The sequence below is a fragment of the Oncorhynchus keta genome, unplaced genomic scaffold (assembly GCF_023373465.1).
Source record: "Oncorhynchus keta strain PuntledgeMale-10-30-2019 unplaced genomic scaffold, Oket_V2 Un_contig_109_pilon_pilon, whole genome shotgun sequence".
In the NCBI taxonomy this organism is placed as follows: domain Eukaryota; kingdom Metazoa; phylum Chordata; class Actinopteri; order Salmoniformes; family Salmonidae; genus Oncorhynchus; species Oncorhynchus keta.
Window position 1 is genome coordinate 24,024 of NW_026277282.1, and position 19,934 is coordinate 43,957.

A 19,934-nucleotide genomic window follows, 5' to 3' on the forward strand; every position below is an offset into this window, starting at 1 on the left:
GACCAGCTAGATCTACTGTCTATTATAATATGACAGACCAGCTAGATCTACTGTCTCTATTATATTATGACAGACCAGCTAGATCTACTGTCTATATTATATTATAACAGACCAGCTAGATCTAATGTGTCTATTATATTATGACAGACCAGCTAGATCTTCTGTCTATTATATTATGACAGACCAGCTAGATCTACTGTCTCTATTATATTATGACAGACCAGCTAGATCTATTGTCTCTATTATAATATGACATTATGACAGACCAGCTAGATCTACTGTCTCTATTGTATTATGACAGACCAGCTAGATCTACTATCTCTATTATATTTTGACAGACCAGGTAGATCTACTGTCTCTATTATATTATGACAGACCAGCTAGATCTACTGTCTCTATTATATTTTGACAGACCAGGTAGATCTACTGCCCCTATTATACTATGACAGACCAGCTAGATCTATTGTCTCTATTATAATATGACATTATGACAGACCAGCTAGATCTACTGTCTCTATTATATTATGACAGACCAGCTAGATCTACTATCTCTATTATATTTTGACAGACCAGGTAGATCTACTGTCCCTATTATACTATGACAGACCAACTAGATCTACTGTCTCTATTATGTTATGACAGACCAGCTAGATCTACTGTCTCTATTATATTATGACAGACCAGCTAGATCTACTGTGTCTATTGTATTATGACAGACCAGCTAGATCTACTGTTTCTATTATACTATGACAGACCAGGTAGATCTACTGCCTCTATTATAATATGACAGACCAGCTAGATCTACTGTCTCTATTATATTATGACAGACCAGGTAGATCTACTGTCTCTATTATATTATGACTGACCAGCTAGATCTACTGTCTCTATTATAATATGACAGATCAGCTAGATCTACTGTCTCTATTGTATTATGACAGACCAGCTAGATCTACTGTCTCTATGATATTATGAGAGACCAGGTAGATATACTGACTCCATTATAAAATGACAGACCAGCTAGATCTATTCTCGCTATTGTATTATGACAGACCAGCTAGATCTATTGTCTCTATTATAATATGACATTATGGAAGACCAGTTAGATCTACTGTCTCTATTATATTTTGACAGACCAGGTAGATCTACTGTCTCTATTATAAAATGACAGACCAGGTAGATATACTGTCTCTATTATATTATGACAGACCAGCTAGATCTACTGTCTCTATTATATTATGACAGACCAGCTAGATCTACTGTCTCTATTATAAAATGACAGACCAGGTAGATATACTGTCTCTATTATATTATGACAGACCAGCTAGATCTACTGTCTCTATTATATTTTGACAGACCAGGTAGATCTACTGTCTCTATTATTATATTATGACAGACCAGCTAGATCTACTGTCTCTATTGTATTATGACAGACCAGCTAGATCTACTGTCTCTATTATATTATGACAGACCAGCTAGATCTACTGTGTCTATTGTATTATGACAGACCAGCTAGATCTACTGTCTATTATAATATGACAGACCAGCTAGATCTACTGTCTCTATTATATTATGACAGACCAGCTAGATCCACTGTCTATATTATATTATAACAGACCAGCTAGATCTAATGTGTCTATTTTATTATGACAGACCAGCTAGATCTTCTGTCTATTATATTATGACAGACCAGCTAGATCTACTGTCTCTATTATATTATGACAGACCAGCTAGATCTATTGTCTCTATTATAATATGACATTATGACAGACCAGCTAGATCTACTGTCTCTATTATATTATGACAGACCAGCTAGATCTACTATCTCTATTATATTTTGACAGACCAGGTAGATCTACTGTCTCTATTATATTATGACAGACCAGCTAGATCTACTGTCTCTATTATATTTTGACAGACCAGGTAGATCTACTGCCCCTATTATACTATGACAGACCAGCTAGATCTACTGTCTCTATTATATTATGACAGACCAGCTAGATCTACTGTCTCTATTATATTATGACAGACCAGCTAGATCTACTGTCACTATTATAAAATGACAGACCAGGTAGATATACTGTCTCTATTATATTATGACAGACCAGCTAGATCTACTGTCTCTATTATATTTTGACAGACCAGGTAGATCTACTGTCTCTATTATATTATGACAGACCAGCTAGATCTACTGTCTCTATTGTATTATGACAGACCAGCTAGATCTACTGTCTAGTATTATATTATGACAGACCAGCTAGATCTACTGTGTCTATTGTATTATGACAGACCAGCTAGATCTACTGTCTATTATATTATGACAGACCAGCTAGATCTATTGTCTCTATTATAATATGACAGACCAGCTAGATCTACTGTCTCTATTATATTATGACAGACCAGCTAGATCTACTGTCTATATTATATTATAACAGACCAGCTAGATCTACTGTCTCTATTCTATTATGACAGACTAGCTAGATCTACTGTCTCTATTCTATTATGACAGACCAGCTAGATCTACTATCTCTATTATATTATGACAGACCAGCTAGATCTAGTGTCTCTATTATATTATGACAGTCCAAATAAATATACTGTCTCTATTATATTTTGACAGAACAGGTAGAACTACTGTCTCTATTATATAATGACAGACCAGCTAGATCTACTGTCTCTATTATATTTTGACAGACCAGGTAGATCTACTGTCTCTATTATATTATGACAGACCAGCTAGATCTACTGTCTCTGTTGTATTATGACAGACCAGGTCGATATACTGTCTCTATTATATTATGACAGACCAGGTAGATATACCGTCTCTATTATATTATGACAGACCAGCTCGATATACTGTCTCTATTATATTATGACAGACCAGCCAGATCTACTGTCTATTATAATATGACAGACCAGCTAGATCTACTGTCTCTATTATATTATGACAGACCAGCTAGATCTACTGTCTATATTATATTATAACAGACCAGCTAGATCTAATGTGTCTATTATATTATGACAGACCAGCTAGATCTTCTGTCTATTATATTATGACAGACCAGCTAGATCTACTGTCTCTATTATATTATGACAGACCAGCTAGATCTATTGTCTCTATTATAATATGACATTATGACAGACCAGCTAGATCTACTGTCTCTATTGTATTATGACAGACCAGCTAGATCTACTATCTCTATTATATTTTGACAGACCAGGTAGATCTACTGTCTCTATTATATTATGACAGACCAGCTAGATCTACTGTCTCTATTATATTTTGACAGACCAGGTAGATCTACTGTCTCTATTATACTATGACAGACCAGCTAGATCTACTGTCTCTATTATATTATGACAGACCAGCTAGATCTACTGTCTCTATTATATTATGACAGACCAGCTAGATCTACTGTCACTATTATAAAATGACAGACCAGTTAGATATACTGTCTCTATTATATTATGACAGACCAGCTAGATCTACTGTCTCTATTATATTTTGACAGACCAGGTAGATCTACTGTCTCTATTATATTATGACAGACCAGCTAGATCTACTGTCTCTATTATATTATGACAGACCAGCTAGATCTACTGTCTCTATTATACTATGACAGACCAGCTAGATCTACTGTGTCTATTATATTATGACAGACCAGCTAGATCTACTGTCTATTATATTATGACAGACCAGCTAGATCTATTGTCTCTATTATAATATGACAGACCAGCTAGATCTACTGTCTCTATTATATTATGACAGACCTGCTAGATCTACTGTCTATATTATATTATAACAGACCAGCTAGATCTACTGTCTCTATTCTATTATGACAGACAAGCTAGATCTACTATCTCTATTATATTATGACAGACCAGCTAGATCTAGTGTCTCTATTATATTATGACAGGCCAAATAAATATACTGTCTCTATTATATTTTGACAGACCAGGTAGATCTACTGTCTCTATTATATAATGACAGACCAGCTAGATCTACTGTCTCTATTATATTTTGACAGACCAGGTAGATCTACTGTCTCTATTATATTATGACAGACCAGCTAGATCTACTGTCTCTATTGTATTATGACAGACCAGGTCGATATACTGCCTCTATTATATTATGACAGACCAGGTAGATATACCGTCTCTATTATATTATGACAGACCAGGTCGATATACTGTCTCTATTACATTATGACAGACCAGGTAGATATACTGTCTCTATTATATTATGACAGACCAGCTAGATCTACTGTGTCTATTATATTATGACAGACCAGCTAGACATACTGTCTATTATATTATGACAGACCAGCTAGATCTACTGTCTATTTTATTATGACAGACCAGCTAGATCTACTGTCTCTATTGTATTATGACAGACCAGCTAGATCTACTGTCTCTATTATATTATAACAGACCAGCTAGATCTACTGTCTCTATTATATTTTGACAGACCAGGTAGATCTACTGCCCTATTATACTATGACAGACCAGCTAGATCTATTGTCTCTATTATAATATGACATTATGACAGACCAGCTAGATCTACTGTCTCTATTGTATTATGACAGACCAGCTAGATCTACTATCTCTATTATATTTTGACAGACCAGGTAGATCTACTGTCCCTATTATACTATGACAGACCAACTAGATCTACTGTCTCTATTATGTTATGACAGACCAGCTAGATCTACTGTCTCTATTATATTATGACAGACCAGCTAGATCTACTGTGTCTATTGTATTATGACAGACCAGCTAGATCTACTGTTTCTATTATACTATGACAGACCAGGTAGATCTACTGCCTCTATTATAATATGACAGACCAGCTAGATCTACTGTCTCTATTATATTATGACAGACCAGGTAGATCTACTGTCTCTATTATATTATGACTGACCAGCTAGATCTACTGTCTCTATTATAATATGACAGATCAGCTAGATCTACTGTCTCTATTATATTATGACAGACCAGCTAGATCTACTGTCTCTATGATATTATGAGAGACCAGGTAGATATACTGTCTCTATTATAAAATGACAGACCAGCTAGATCTATTCTCTATTGTATTATGACAGACCAGCTAGATCTATTGTCTCTATTATAATATGACATTATGAAGACCAGTTAGATCTACTGTCTCTATTATATTTTGACAGACCAGGTAGATCTACTGTCTCTATTATAAAATGACAGACCAGGTAGATATACTGTCTCTATTATATTATGACAGACCAGCTAGATCTACTGTCTCTATTATATTATGACAGACCAGCTAGATCTACTGTCTCTATTATAAAATGACAGACCAGGTAGATATACTGTCTCTATTATATTATGACAGACCAGCTAGATCTACTGTCTCTATTATATTTTGACAGACCAGGTAGATCTACTGTCTCTATTATATTATGACAGACCAGCTAGATCTACTGTCTCTATTGTATTATGACAGACCAGCTAGATCTACTGTCTCTATTATATTATGACAGACCAGCTAGATCTACTGTGTCTATTGTATTATGACAGACCAGCTAGATCTACTGTCTATTATAATATGACAGACCAGCTAGATCTACTGTCTCTATTATATTATGACAGACCAGCTAGATCCACTGTCTATATTATATTATAACAGACCAGCTAGATCTAATGTGTCTATTTTATTATGACAGACCAGCTAGATCTTCTGTCTATTATATTATGACAGACCAGCTAGATCTACTGTCTCTATTATATTATGACAGACCAGCTAGATCTATTGTCTCTATTATAATATGACATTATGACAGACCAGCTAGATCTACTGTCTCTATTGTATTATGACAGACCAGCTAGATCTACTATCTCTATTATATTTTGACAGACCAGGTAGATCTACTGTCTCTATTATATTATGACAGACCAGCTAGATCTACTGTCTCTATTATATTTTGACAGACCAGGTAGATCTACTGTCCCTATTATACTATGACAGACCAGCTAGATCTACTGTCTCTATTATATTATGACAGACCAGCTAGATCTACTGTCTCTATTATATTATGACAGACCAGCTAGATCTACTGTCACTATTATAAAATGACAGACCAGGTAGATATACTGTCTCTATTATATTATGACAGACCAGCTAGATCTACTGTCTCTATTATATTTTGACAGACCAGGTAGATCTACTGTCTCTATTATATTATGACAGACCAGCTAGATCTACTGTCTCTATTATATTATGACAGACCAGCTAGATCTACTGTCTATATTATATTATGACAGACCAGCTAGATCTACTGTGTCTATTGTATTATGACAGACCAGCTAGATCTACTGTCTATTATATTATGACAGACCAGCTAGATCTATTGTCTCTATTATAATATGACAGACCAGCTAGATCTACTGTCTCTATTATATTATGACAGACCAGCTAGATCTACTGTCTATATTATATTATAACAGACCAGCTAGATCTACTGTCTCTATTCTATTATGACAGACCAGCTAGATCTACTGTCTCTATTCTATTATGACAGACCAGCTAGATCTACTATCTCTATTATATTATGACAGACCAGCTAGATCTAGTGTCTCTATTATATTATGACAGTCCAAATAAATATACTGTCTCTATTATATTTTGACAGACCAGGTAGATCTACTGTCTCTATTATATAATGACAGACCAGCTAGATCTACTGTCTCTATTATATTTTGACAGACCAGGTAGATCTACTGTCTCTATTATATTATGACAGACCAGCTAGATCTACTGTCTCTATTGTATTATGACAGACCAGGTAGATATACCGTCTCTATTATATTATGACAGACCAGGTCGATATACTGTCTCTATTACATTATGACAGACCAGGTAGATATACTGTCTCTATTATATTATGACAGACCAGCTAGATCTACTGTCTATTATAATATGACAGACCAGCTAGATCTACTGTCTCTATTATATTATGACAGACCAGCTAGATCTACTGTCTATATTATATTATAACAGACCAGCTAGATCTAATGTGTCTATTATATTATGACAGACCAGCTAGATCTTCTGTCTATTATATTATGACAGACCAGCTAGATCTACTGTCTCTATTATATTATGACAGACCAGCTAGATCTATTGTCTCTATTATAATATGACATTATGACAGACCAGCTAGATCTACTGTCTCTATTGTATTATGACAGACCAGCTAGATCTACTATCTCTATTATATTTTGACAGACCAGGTAGATCTACTGTCTCTATTATATTATGACAGACCAGCTAGATCTACTGTCTCTATTATATTTTGACAGACCAGGTAGATCTACTGCCCCTATTATACTATGACAGACCAGCTAGATCTACTGTCTCTATTATATTATGACAGACCAGCTAGATCTACTGTCTCTATTATATTATGACAGACCAGCTAGATCTACTGTCACTATTATAAAATGACAGACCAGTTAGATATACTGTCTCTATTATATTATGACAGACCAGCTAGATCTACTGTCTCTATTATATTTTGACAGACCAGGTAGATCTACTGTCTCTATTATATTATGACAGACCAGCTAGATCTACTGTCTCTATTGTATTATGACAGACCAGCTAGATCTACTGTCTCTATTATATTATGACAGACCAGCTAGATCTACTGTGTCTATTGTATTATGACATTCCAGCTAGATCTACTGTCTATTATATTATGACAGACCAGCTAGATCTATTGTCTCTATTATAATATGACAGACCAGCTAGATCTACTGTCTCTATTATATTATGACAGACCTGCTAGATCTACTGTCTATATTATATTATAACAGACCAGCTAGATCTACTGTCTCTATTCTATTATGACAGACAAGCTAGATCTACTATCTCTATTATATTATGACAGACCAGCTAGATCTAGTGTCTCTATTATATTATGACAGGCCAAATAAATATACTGTCTCTATTATATTTTGACAGACCAGGTAGATCTACTGTCTCTATTATATAATGACAGACCAGCTAGATCTACTGTCTCTATTATATTTGACAGACCAGGTAGATCTACTGTCTCTATTATATTATGACAGACCAGCTAGATCTACTGTCTCTATTGTATTATGACAGACCAGGTCGATATACTGCCTCTATTATATTATGACAGACCAGGTAGATATACTGTCTCTATTATATTATGACAGACCAGCGATATACTGTCTCTATTACATTATGACAGACCAGGTAGATATACTGTCTCTATTATATTATGACAGACCAGCTAGATCTACTGTGTCTATTATATTATGACAGACCAGCTAGACATACTGTCTATTATATTATGACAGACCAGCTAGATCTACTGTCTATTTTATTATGACAGACCAGCTAGATCTACTGTCTCTATTGTATTATGACAGACCAGCTAGATCTACTGTCTCTATTATATTATGAGAGACCAGGTAGATATACCGACTCCATTATAAAATGACAGACCAGCTAGATCTATTCTCGCTATTGTATTATGACAGACAAGCTAGATCTATTGTCTCTATTATATTATGACAGACCAGCTAGATCTACTGTCTCTATTGTATTATGACAGACCAGGTAGATATACTGTCTCTATTATATTATGACAGACCAAGTAGATATACTGTCTCTATTATATTATGACAGACCAGGTCGATATACTGTCTCTATTACATTATGACAGACCAGGTAGATATACTGTCTCTATTATATTATGACAGACCAGCTAGATCTACTGTGTCTATTATATTATGACAGACCAGCGAGATCTACTGTATATTATATTATGACAGACCAGCTAGATCTACTGTCTATTTTATCATGACAGACCAGCTAGATCTACTGTCTCTATTGTATTATGACAGACCAGCTAGATCTACTGTCTCTATTATATTATGAGAGACCAGGTAGATATACCGACTCCATTATAAAATGACAGACCAGCTAGATCTATTCTCTATTGTATTATGACAGACCAGCTAGATCAATTGTCTCTATTATAATATGACAGACCAGCTAGATCTACTGTCTCTATTATAATATGACAGACCAGCTAGATCTACTGTCTCTATTATATTATGACAGACCAGCTAGATCTATTGTCTCTATTATAATATGACATTATGACAGACCAGCTAGATCTACTGTTTCTATTATAAAATGACAGACCAGGTAGATATACTGTCTCTATTATATTATGACAGACCAGCTATATCTACTGTGTCTATTATATTATGACAGACCAGCTAGATCTACTGTCTCTATTGTATTATGACAGACCAGCTAGATCTACTGTCTCTATTATATTATGACAGACCAGCTAGATCTACTGTGTCTATTATATTATGACATACCAGCTAGATCTACTGTCTATTATATTATAATATAATATATAATAATATATGCCATTTAGCTGACGCTTTTATCCAAAGCAGACTTACAGTCATGTGTGCATACATTCTCCGTATGGGTGGTCCCGGGAATCGAACCAGACTACCCTGGCGTTACAGAGCGCCATGCTCTACCAACTGATACAGAAGGACCAGCTAGATCTATTGTCTCTATTATAATATGACAGACCAGCTAGATCTACTGTCTCTATTGTATTATGACAGACCAGCTAGATCTACTGTCTCTATTATATTATGACAGACCAGCTAGATCTACTGTGTCTATTGTATTATGACATACCAGCTAGATCTACTGTCTATTATATTATGACAGACCAGCTAGATCTATTGTCTCTATTATAATATGACAGACCAGCTAGATCTACTGTCTCTATTATATTATGACAGACCAGCTAGATCTACTGTCTATATTATATTATAACAGACCAGCTAGATCTACTGTCTCTATTCTATTATGACAGACAAGCTAGATCTACTATCTCTATTATATTATGACAGACCAGCTAGATCTAGTGTCTCTATTATATTATGACAGGCCAAATAAATATACTGTCTCTATTATATTTTGACAGACCAGGTAGATCTACTGTCTCTATTATATAATGACAGACCAGCTAGATCTACTGTCTCTATTATATTTTGACAGACCAGGTAGATCTACTGTCTCTATTATATTATGACAGACCAGCTAGATCTACTGTCTCTATTATATTATGACAGACCAGGTCGATATACTGTCTCTATTATATTATGACAGACCAGGTAGATATACTGTCTCTATTATATTATGACAGACCAGGTCGATATACTGTCTCTATTACATTATGACAGACCAGGTAGATATACTGTCTCTATTATATTATGACAGACCAGCTAGATCTACTGTGTCTAATATATTATGACAGACCAGCTAGACATACTGTCTATTATATTATGACAGACCAGCTAGATCTACTGTCTATTTATATTATGACAGACCAGCTAGATCTACTGTCTCTATTGTATTATGACAGACCAGCTAGATCTACTGTCTCTATTATATTATGAGAGACCAGGTAGATATACCGTCTCCATTATAAAATGACAGACCAGCTAGATCTATTCTCTATTGTATTATGACAGACAAGCTAGATCAATTGTCTCTATTATATTATGACAGACCAGCTAGATCTACTGTCTCTATTGTATTATGACAGACCAGGTCGATATACTGTCTCTATTATATTATGACAGACCAGGTAGATATACTGTCTCTATTATATTATGACAGACCAGGTCGATATACTGTCTCTATTACATTATGACAGACCAGGTAGATATACTGTCTCTATTATATTATGACAGACCAGCTAGATCTACTGTGTCTATTATATTATGACAGACCAGCGAGATCTACTGTCTATTATATTATGACAGACCAGCTAGATCTACTGTCTATTTTATTATGACAGACCAGCTAGATCTACTGTCTCTATTGTATTATGACAGACCAGCTAGATCTACTGTCTCTATTATATAATGAGAGACCAGGTAGATATACCGACTCCATTATAAAATGACAGACCAGCTAGATCTATTCTCGCTATTGTATTATGACAGACCAGCTAGATCAATTGTCTCTATTATAATATGACAGACCAGCTAGATCTACTGTCTCTATTATAATATGACAGACCAGCTAGATCTACTGTCTCTATTATATTATGACAGACCAGCTAGATCTATTGTCTCTATTATAATATGACATTATGACAGACCAGCTAGATCTACTGTTTCTATTATAAAAAGACAGACCAGGTGGATATACTGTCTCTATTATATTATGACAGACCAGCTAAATCTACTGTCTCTATTATATTATGACAGACCAGCTAGATCTACTGTCTATTATATTATGACAGACCAGCTAGATCTACTGTCTATTATATTATGACAGACCAGCTAGATCTATTGTCTCTATTATAATATGACAGACCAGCTAGATCTACTGTCTCTATTATATTATGACAGACCAGCTAGATCTACTGTCTCTATTGTATTATGACAGACCAGCTAGATCTACTGTCTCTATTATATAATATATGCCATTTAGCAGACGCTTTTATCCAAAGCGACTTACAGTCATGTGTGCATACATTCTACGTATGGGTGGTCCCGGGATTGAACCCACTACCCTGGCGTTACAAGCGCCATGCTCTACCAACTGAGCTACAGAAGGACCATATTATATTATGACAGACCAGGTAGATCTACTGTCTCTATTATATTATGACAGACCAGCTAGATCTACTGTCTATATTATATTATAACAGACCAGCTAGATCTACTGTCTCTATTCTATTATGACAGACCAGCTAGATCTACTGTCTCTATTGTATTATGACAGACCAGCTAGATCTACTATCTCTATTATAGTAAGACAGACCAGCTAGATCTAGTGTCTCTATAATATTATGACAGACCAACTAAATATACTGTCTCTATTATATTTTGACAGACCAGGTAGATCTACTGTCTCTATTATATTATGACAGACCAGCTACATCTACTGTCTCTATTATATTTTGACAGACCAGCTAGATCTACTGTCTCTATTGTATTATGACAGACCAGCTAGATCTACTGTCTCTATTATATTATGACAGACCAGGTAGATATACAGACTCCATTATAAAATGACAGACCAGCTAGATCTATTCTCGCTATTGTATTATGACAGACCAGCTAGATCTTGCCTCTATTATAATATGACAGACCAGCTAGATCCACTGTCTCTATTATAATATGACAGACCAGCTAGATCTACTGTCTCTATTATATTATGACAGACCAGCTAGATCTACTGTCTCTATTATATTATGACAGACCAGCTAGATCTACTGTCTCTATTATATTATGACAGACCAGCTAGATCTACTGTCTCTATTATATTATGACAGACCAACTAAATCTACTGTCTCTATTATATTTTGACAGACCAGGAATATCTACTGTCTCTATTATATTATGACAGACCAGCTAGATCTACTGTCTCTATTATATTTTGACAGACCAGGTAGATCTACTGTCTCTATTATATTATGACAGACCAGCTAAATCTACTGTCTCTATTATTATTTTGACAGACCAGCTAAATGTACTGTCTCTATTATATTATGACAGACCAGCTAGATCTACTGTGTCTATTATATTATGACAGACCAGCTAGATCTACTGTCTCTTCTGTATTATGACAGACCAGGTCGATATACTGTCTCTATTATATTATGACAGACCAGGTCGATATACTGTCTCTATTATATTATGTCAGACCAGGTAGATATACGGTCTCTATTATATTATGACAGACCAGCCAGATCTACTGTGTCTATTATATTATGACAGACCAGCTAGATCTACTGTCTATTATATTATGACAGACCAGCTAGATATACTGTCTATTTTATTATGACAGACCAGCTAGATCTACTGTCTCTATTGTATTATGACAGACCAGCTAGATCTACTGTCTCTATTATATTATGAGAGACCAGGTAGATATACCGACTCCATTATAAAATGACAGACCAGCTAGATCTATTCTCGCTATTGTATTATGACAGACCAGCTAGATCAATTGTCTCTATTATAATATGACAGACCAGCTAGATCTACTGTCTCTACTATAATATGACAGACCGGCTAGATCTACTGTCTCTATTATATTATGACAGACCAGCTAGATCTATTGTCTCAATTATAATATGACATTATGACAGACCAGCTAGATCTACTATCTCTATTATATTATGACAGACCAGCTAGATCTACTGTCTCTATTATATTTTGACAGACCAGGTAGATCTACTGTCTCTATTATATTATGACAGACCAGCTAGATCTACTGTCTCTATTATATTTTGACAGACCAGGTAGATCTACTGTCCCTATTATACTATGACAGACCAGCTAGATCTAATGTCTCTATTATATTATGACAGACCAGCTAGATCTACTGTCTCTATTATATTATGACAGACCAGCTAGATCTACTGTCTCTATTATATTATGACAGACCAGCTAGATCTACTGTCTCTATTATATTATAACAGACCAGCTAGATCTACTGTGTCTATTATATTATGACAGACCAGCTAGATCTACTGTCTCTTCTGTATTATGACAGACCAGGTCGATATACTGTCTCTATTATATTATGACAGACCAGGTAGATATACTGTCTCTATTATATTATGACAGACCAGGTCGATATACTGTCTCTATTATATTATGACAGAGCAGCTAGATCTATTGTCTCTATTATAATATGACATTTTTAAATTCATGTCAAAATGGCCATATTCTGAAGACACTCTTAAAGTCTGCAGGGTAATCGAACTGGCCACATCTAAAGTCATTGGTGAGAAACCTTGTTAAACCCTAAAAGAAAAAGTAAAAACACGATTGCATTGAAAATAACCATTAAGTCATTCAGGTCGCAGACTCCCCTATAGGCATGGTTTGAAACCCACTCCTGACAACTTTTTAGCGCCTGCATGTCATGCACCTTTGTAAAATCCAGTTGAACAATAAATGACTTAAGGTAATGTAAATGACACCTCGTTAATATGAGTAGTGAATAACTATCGTATTTTTAATATTCTGCAACAACAGCTAGTTGATGAGAGGCTGAAAGAGAATTGCAAGAATCGCGCAATTTCACAGGCGGGCCACAAACAGGCAAATAACAAAAAGCATCTCGGAACGCACAACTCGTCGGTCGTTGTCAGTGGATTGTATTGGCGGGAAGAACAAAAATATAATCTGCAGGGTAATCGAAGTCGCCGCATCTAATGTCAAGCCACAGGTCACAGGTGAGCTGCCTTGTTAAACCCGAAAAATAAATAAAACACGATTGCGTTGAAAATACCCATTAAGCCATTTGTTAAGATTTCCCCATGTGGACCTGTTGTCACTCTTACCCTGATGATTGCTGATATTTCCATACACTTTTTCGGTCTTATCTGAGGAATTTGATCATTTATATCAGAATGGCCATATTCTGAGGCCAGTTTAGCGTTCATTCAATGACGATTTACTACTCTTTTCCATTGAAGGTCATATTGAGGTTAAATCAATGACTGAAGTTTTTCATTGATAAAAACAAATGACTATTGAAAGTGCAAGTCGGTATCGTGCATACATTTACTGGTCTCTGTGGTGATTTTAGAAGGCTGTGCCTATTTCTACTTTTACCCCATACTCTTTAGTTCAGATCGCAGTCTCCCATGGAGGTGTTTAGTTCCTCTCAGGAGTCATGCTGCGAAGCAGTAATAATAAGATGATGAAATAACAATTTATAATAAACACTCTCAAATGCAAACCTTCTGGAGCTGAGCAAAGATCAAGGAAAATAAGAAAACAGCTGTACTTAATAACAAATGACTGAGGGGAACATTTCATGTTATTGCATAATGAGTTAATGAGTTACTGCATTGTCTTTCAGTTGTAAAATTATCACTTTCTGTAGGCTATGCCTGGTGGCCCATTCACTGCTGACAAGCCTGTTGTCGTGGCCGAGTGGTTAAGGCGATGGACTAGAAATCCATTAGGATCTTCCTGCGCAGGTTCGAATCCTGCCGACAACGAAATTAGATTTTCTTGACCCCTCCGGAGGTTGAAGTTTAGTCGTGTTTCTTATACCAATCATATCCTAACAGATCTCCACAAGTACATAGGGATTAGTTGTCCATTTGGGATAGGATCCCACCTCACACCTTTACACACCTGGTTATCCATCCTTCTAGCTCTATAGGCCACAGTAGCATAGGTTACAGGTTTGTAGTCAAGCCACAGATTTCAGGTGAGATCTCATGATACACTTAACAATACAACAACATGATTCTCATGAATAACCATTAAGCCATTTGCTAAGATTTCCCCCATTTTCACATGTGGAAACCTGTTGTCACTCTTACCCTGACGGATAGCTCCAGACACTTTTTTGGTCCTATCTGAGGCATTTTTAAATTCATGTCAAAATGGCCATATTCTGAAGACACTCATAAAGTCTGCAGGGTAATCGAACTGGCCACATCTAAAGTCATTGGTGAGAAGCCTTGTTAAACCCTAATTGAAAAAGTAAAAACACGATTGCATTGAAAATAACCATTAAGTCATTCAGGTCGCAGACTCCCCTATAGGCATGGTTTGAAACCCACTCCTGACAACTTTTTAGCGCCTGCATGTCATGCACCTTTGTAAAATCCAGTTGAACAATAAATGACTTAAGGTAATGTAAATGACACCTCGTTAATATGAGTAGTGAATAACTATCGTATTTTTAATATTCTGCAACAACAGCTAGTTGATGAGAGGCTGAAAGAGAATTGCAAGAATCGCGCAATTTCACAGGCGGGCCACAAACAGGCAAATAACAAAAAGCATCTCGGAACGCACAACTCGTCGGTCGTTGTCAGTGGATTGTATTGGCGGGAAGAACAAAAATATAATCTGCAGGGTAATCGAAGTCGCCGCATCTAATGTCAAGCCACAGGTCACAGGTGAGCTGCCTTGTTAAACCCGAAAAATAAATAATGACACGATTGCGTTGAAAATACCCATTAAGCCATTTGTTAAGATTTTCCCCATGTGGACCTGTTGTCACTCTTACCCTGATGATTGCTGATATTTCCATACACTTTTTCGGTCTTATCTGAGGAATTTTATCATTTATATCAGAATGGCCATATTCTGAGGCCAGTTTAGCGTTCATTCAATGACGATTTACTACTCTTTTCCATTGAAGGTCATATTGATGTTAAATCAATGACTGAAGTTTTTCATTGATTAAAACAAATGACTATTGAAAGTGCAAGTCGGTATCGTGCATAAATTTACTGGTCTCTGTGGTGATTTTAGAAGGCTGTGCCTATTTCTACTTTTACCCCATACTCTTTAACCCGATACCCAAGTACTGTGCTGTAGTCAGGATGGCCGAGCGGTCTAAGGCGCTGCGTTCAGGTCGCAGTCTCCCATGGAGGCGTGGGTTCAAATCCCACTTCTGACAGCTGTTTAGTTCCTCTCAGGAGTCATGCTGCGAAGCAGTAATAATAAGATGACAAAATAACAATTTATAATAAACACTCTCAAATTCAAACCTTCTGGAGCTGAGCAAAGATCAAGGAAAATAAGAAAACAGCTGTACTTAATAACAAATGAATGAGGGGAACAATTCATGTTATTTCATAATGAGTTAATGAGTTACTGCATTGTCTTTCAGTTGTAAAATTCTCACTTTCTGTAGGCTATGCCTGGTGGCCCATTCACTGCTGACAAGCCTGTTGTCGTGGCCGAGTGGTTAAGGCGATGGACTAGAAATCCATTAGGATCTTCCTGCGCAGGTTCGAATCCTGCCGACAACGAAATGGAATTTTCTTGACCCCTCCGGAGGTGGAAGTTTAGTCGTGTTTCTTATACCAATCATATCCTAACAGATCTCCACAAGTACAAAGGGATTAGTTGTCCATTTGGGATAGGATCCCACCTCACACCTTTACACACGTGGTTATCCATTCTTCTAGCTCTATAGGCCACACTAGCATAGGTTACAGGTTTGTAGTCAAGCCACAGATTTCAGGTGAGATCTCATGATACACTCAACAATACAACAACACGATTCTCATGAATAACCATTAAGCCATTTGCTAAGATTTCCCCCATTTTCACATGTGGAAACCTGTTGTCACTCTTACCCTGACGGATAGCTCCAGACACTTTTTTGGTCCTATCTGAGGCATTTTTAAATTCATGTCAAAATGGCCATATTCTGAAGACACTCTTAAAGTCTGCAGGGTAATCGAACTGGCCACATCTAAAGTCATTGGTGAGAAACCTTGTTAAACCCTAAAAGAAAAAGTAAAAACACGATTGCATTGAAAATAACCATTACGTCATTCAGGTCGCAGACTCCCCTATAGGCATGGTTTGAAACCCACTCCTGACAACTTTTTAGCGCCTGCATGTCATGCACCTTTGTAAAATCCAGTTGAAAAATAAATGACTTAAGGTAATGTAAATGACACCTCGTTAATATGAGTAGTGAATAACTATCGTATTTTTAATATTCTGCAAAAACAGCTAGTTGATGAGAGGCTGAAAGAGAATTGCAAGAATCGCGCAATTTCACAGGCGGGCCACAAACAGGCGAATAACAAAAGCATCTCGGAACGCACAACTCGTCGGTCGTTGTCAGTGGATTGTATTGGCGGGAAGAACAAAAATATAATCTGCAGGGTAATCGAAGTCGCCGTATCTAATGTCAAGCCACAGGTCACAGGTGAGCTGCCTTGTTAAACCCGAAAAATAAATAATGACACGATTGCGTTGAAAATACCCATTAAGCCATTTGTTAAGATTTCCCCCATGTGGACCTGTTGTCACTCTTACCCTGATGATTGCTGATATTTCCATACACTTTTTCGGTCTTATCTGAGGAATTTTATCATTTATATCAGAATGGCCATATTCTGAGGCCAGTTTAGCGTTCATTCAATGACGATTTACTACTCTTTTCCATTGAAGGTCATATTGAGGTTAAATCAATGACTGAAGTTTTTCATTGATAAAAACCAATGACTATTGAAAGTGCAAGTTGGTATCGTGCATAAATTTAGTGGTCTCTGTGTTGATTTTAGAAGGCTGTGCCTATTTCTACTTTTACCCCATACTCTTTAACCCGATACCCAGGTACTGAGCTGTAGTCAGGATGGCCGAGCGGTCTAAGGCGCTGCGTTCAGGTCGCAGTCTCCCATGGAGGCGTGGGTTCAAATCCCACTTCTGACAATTGTTTAGTTCCTCTCAGGAGTCATGCTGCGAAGCAGTAATAATACGATGATGAAATAACAATTTATAATAAACACTCTCAAATGCAAACCTTCTGGAGCTGAGCAAAGATCAAGGAAAATAAGAAAACAGCTGTACTTAATAACAAATGACTGAGGGGAACATTTCATGTTATTGCATAATGAGTTAATGAGTTACTGCATTGTCTTTCAGTTGTAAAATTATCACTTTCTGTAGACTATGCCTGGTGGCCCATTCACTGCTGACAAGCCTGTTGTCGTGGCCGAGTGGTTAAGGCGATGGACTAGAAATCCATTAGGATCTTCCTGCGCAGGTTCGAATCCTGCCGACAACGAAATTAGATTTTCTTGACCCCTCCGGAGGTTGAAGTTTAGTCGTGTTTCTTATACCAATCATATCCTAACAGATCTCCACAAGTACATAGGGATTAGTTGTCCATTTGGGATAGGATCCCACCTCACACCTTTACACACCTGGTTATCCATCCTTCTAGCTCTATAGGCCACAGTAGCATAGGTTACAGGTTTGTAGTCAAGCCACAGATTTCAGGTGAGATCTCATGATACACTCAACAATACAACAACACGATTCTCATGAATAACCATTAAGCCATTTGCTAAGATTTCCCCATTTTCACATGTGGAAACCTGTTGTCACTCTTACCCTGACGGATAGCTCCAGACACTTTTTGGTCCTATCTGAGGCATTTTTAAATTCATGTAAAAATGGCCATATTCTGAAGACACTCTTAAAGTCTGCAGGGTAATCGAACTGGCCACATCTAAAGTCATTGGTGAGAAACCTTGTTAAACCCTAAAAGAAAAAGTAAAAACACGATTGCATTGAAAATAACCATTAAGTCATTCAGGTCGCAGACTCCCCTATAGGCATGGTTTGAAACCCACTCCTGACAACTTTTTAGCGCCTGCATGTCATGCACCTTTGTAAAATCCAGTTGAAAAATAAATGACTTAAGGTAATGTAAATGACACCTCGTTAATATGAGTAGTGAATAACTATCGTATTTTTAATATTCTGCAAAAACAGCTAGTTGATGAGAGGCTGAAAGAGAATTGCAAGAATCGCGCAATTTCACAGGCGGGCCACAAACAGGCGAATAACAAAAAGCATCTCGGAACGCACAACTCGTCGGTCGTTGTCAGTGGATTGTATTGGAGGGAAGAACAAAAATATAATCTGCAGGGTAATCGAAGTCGCCGCATCTAATGTCAAGCCACAGGTCACAGGTGAGCTGCCTTGTTAAACCCGAAAAATAAATAATGACACGATTGCGTTGAAAATACCCATTAAGCCATTTGTTAAGATTTTCCCCATGTGGACCTGTTGTCACTCTTACCCTGATGATTGCTGATATTTCCATACACTTTTTCGGTCTTATCTGAGGAATTTTATCATTTATATCAGAATGGCCATATTCTGAGGCCAGTTTAGCGTTCATTCAATGAAGATTTACTACTCTTTTCCATTGAAGGCCATTTTGAGGTTAAATCAATGACTGAAGTTTTTCATTGATAAAAACCAATGACTATTGAAAGTGCTAGTTGGTATCGTGCATAAATTTAGTGGTCTCTGTGTTGATTTTAGAAGGCTGTGCCTAATTCTACTTTTACCCC

At 36.5% G+C, this 19,934-nt stretch overlaps 5 non-coding genes across 5 annotated transcripts; all 5 read left to right on the forward strand.

Annotated features, from left to right (window-relative positions):
* The first annotated feature begins 15,001 nt into the window (after positions 1-15,001).
* trnas-aga (transfer RNA serine (anticodon AGA)) lies at positions 15,002-15,083 on the forward strand. The gene has a single exon. It is a non-coding gene; the product is annotated as a tRNA-Ser (tRNA).
* A 1,338-nt stretch (positions 15,084-16,421) lies between these two features.
* Positions 16,422-16,504, forward strand: trnal-cag (transfer RNA leucine (anticodon CAG)). The gene has a single exon. It is a non-coding gene; the product is annotated as a tRNA-Leu (tRNA).
* A 273-nt stretch (positions 16,505-16,777) lies between these two features.
* Positions 16,778-16,859, forward strand: trnas-aga (transfer RNA serine (anticodon AGA)). The gene has a single exon. It is a non-coding gene; the product is annotated as a tRNA-Ser (tRNA).
* Positions 16,860-18,196: 1,337 nt separating this feature from the next.
* On the forward strand, positions 18,197-18,279 carry trnal-cag (transfer RNA leucine (anticodon CAG)). Its single transcript has one exon. It is a non-coding gene; the product is annotated as a tRNA-Leu (tRNA).
* A 273-nt stretch (positions 18,280-18,552) lies between these two features.
* Positions 18,553-18,634, forward strand: trnas-aga (transfer RNA serine (anticodon AGA)). Its single transcript has one exon. It is a non-coding gene; the product is annotated as a tRNA-Ser (tRNA).
* The last annotated feature ends 1,300 nt before the right edge of the window (positions 18,635-19,934 follow it).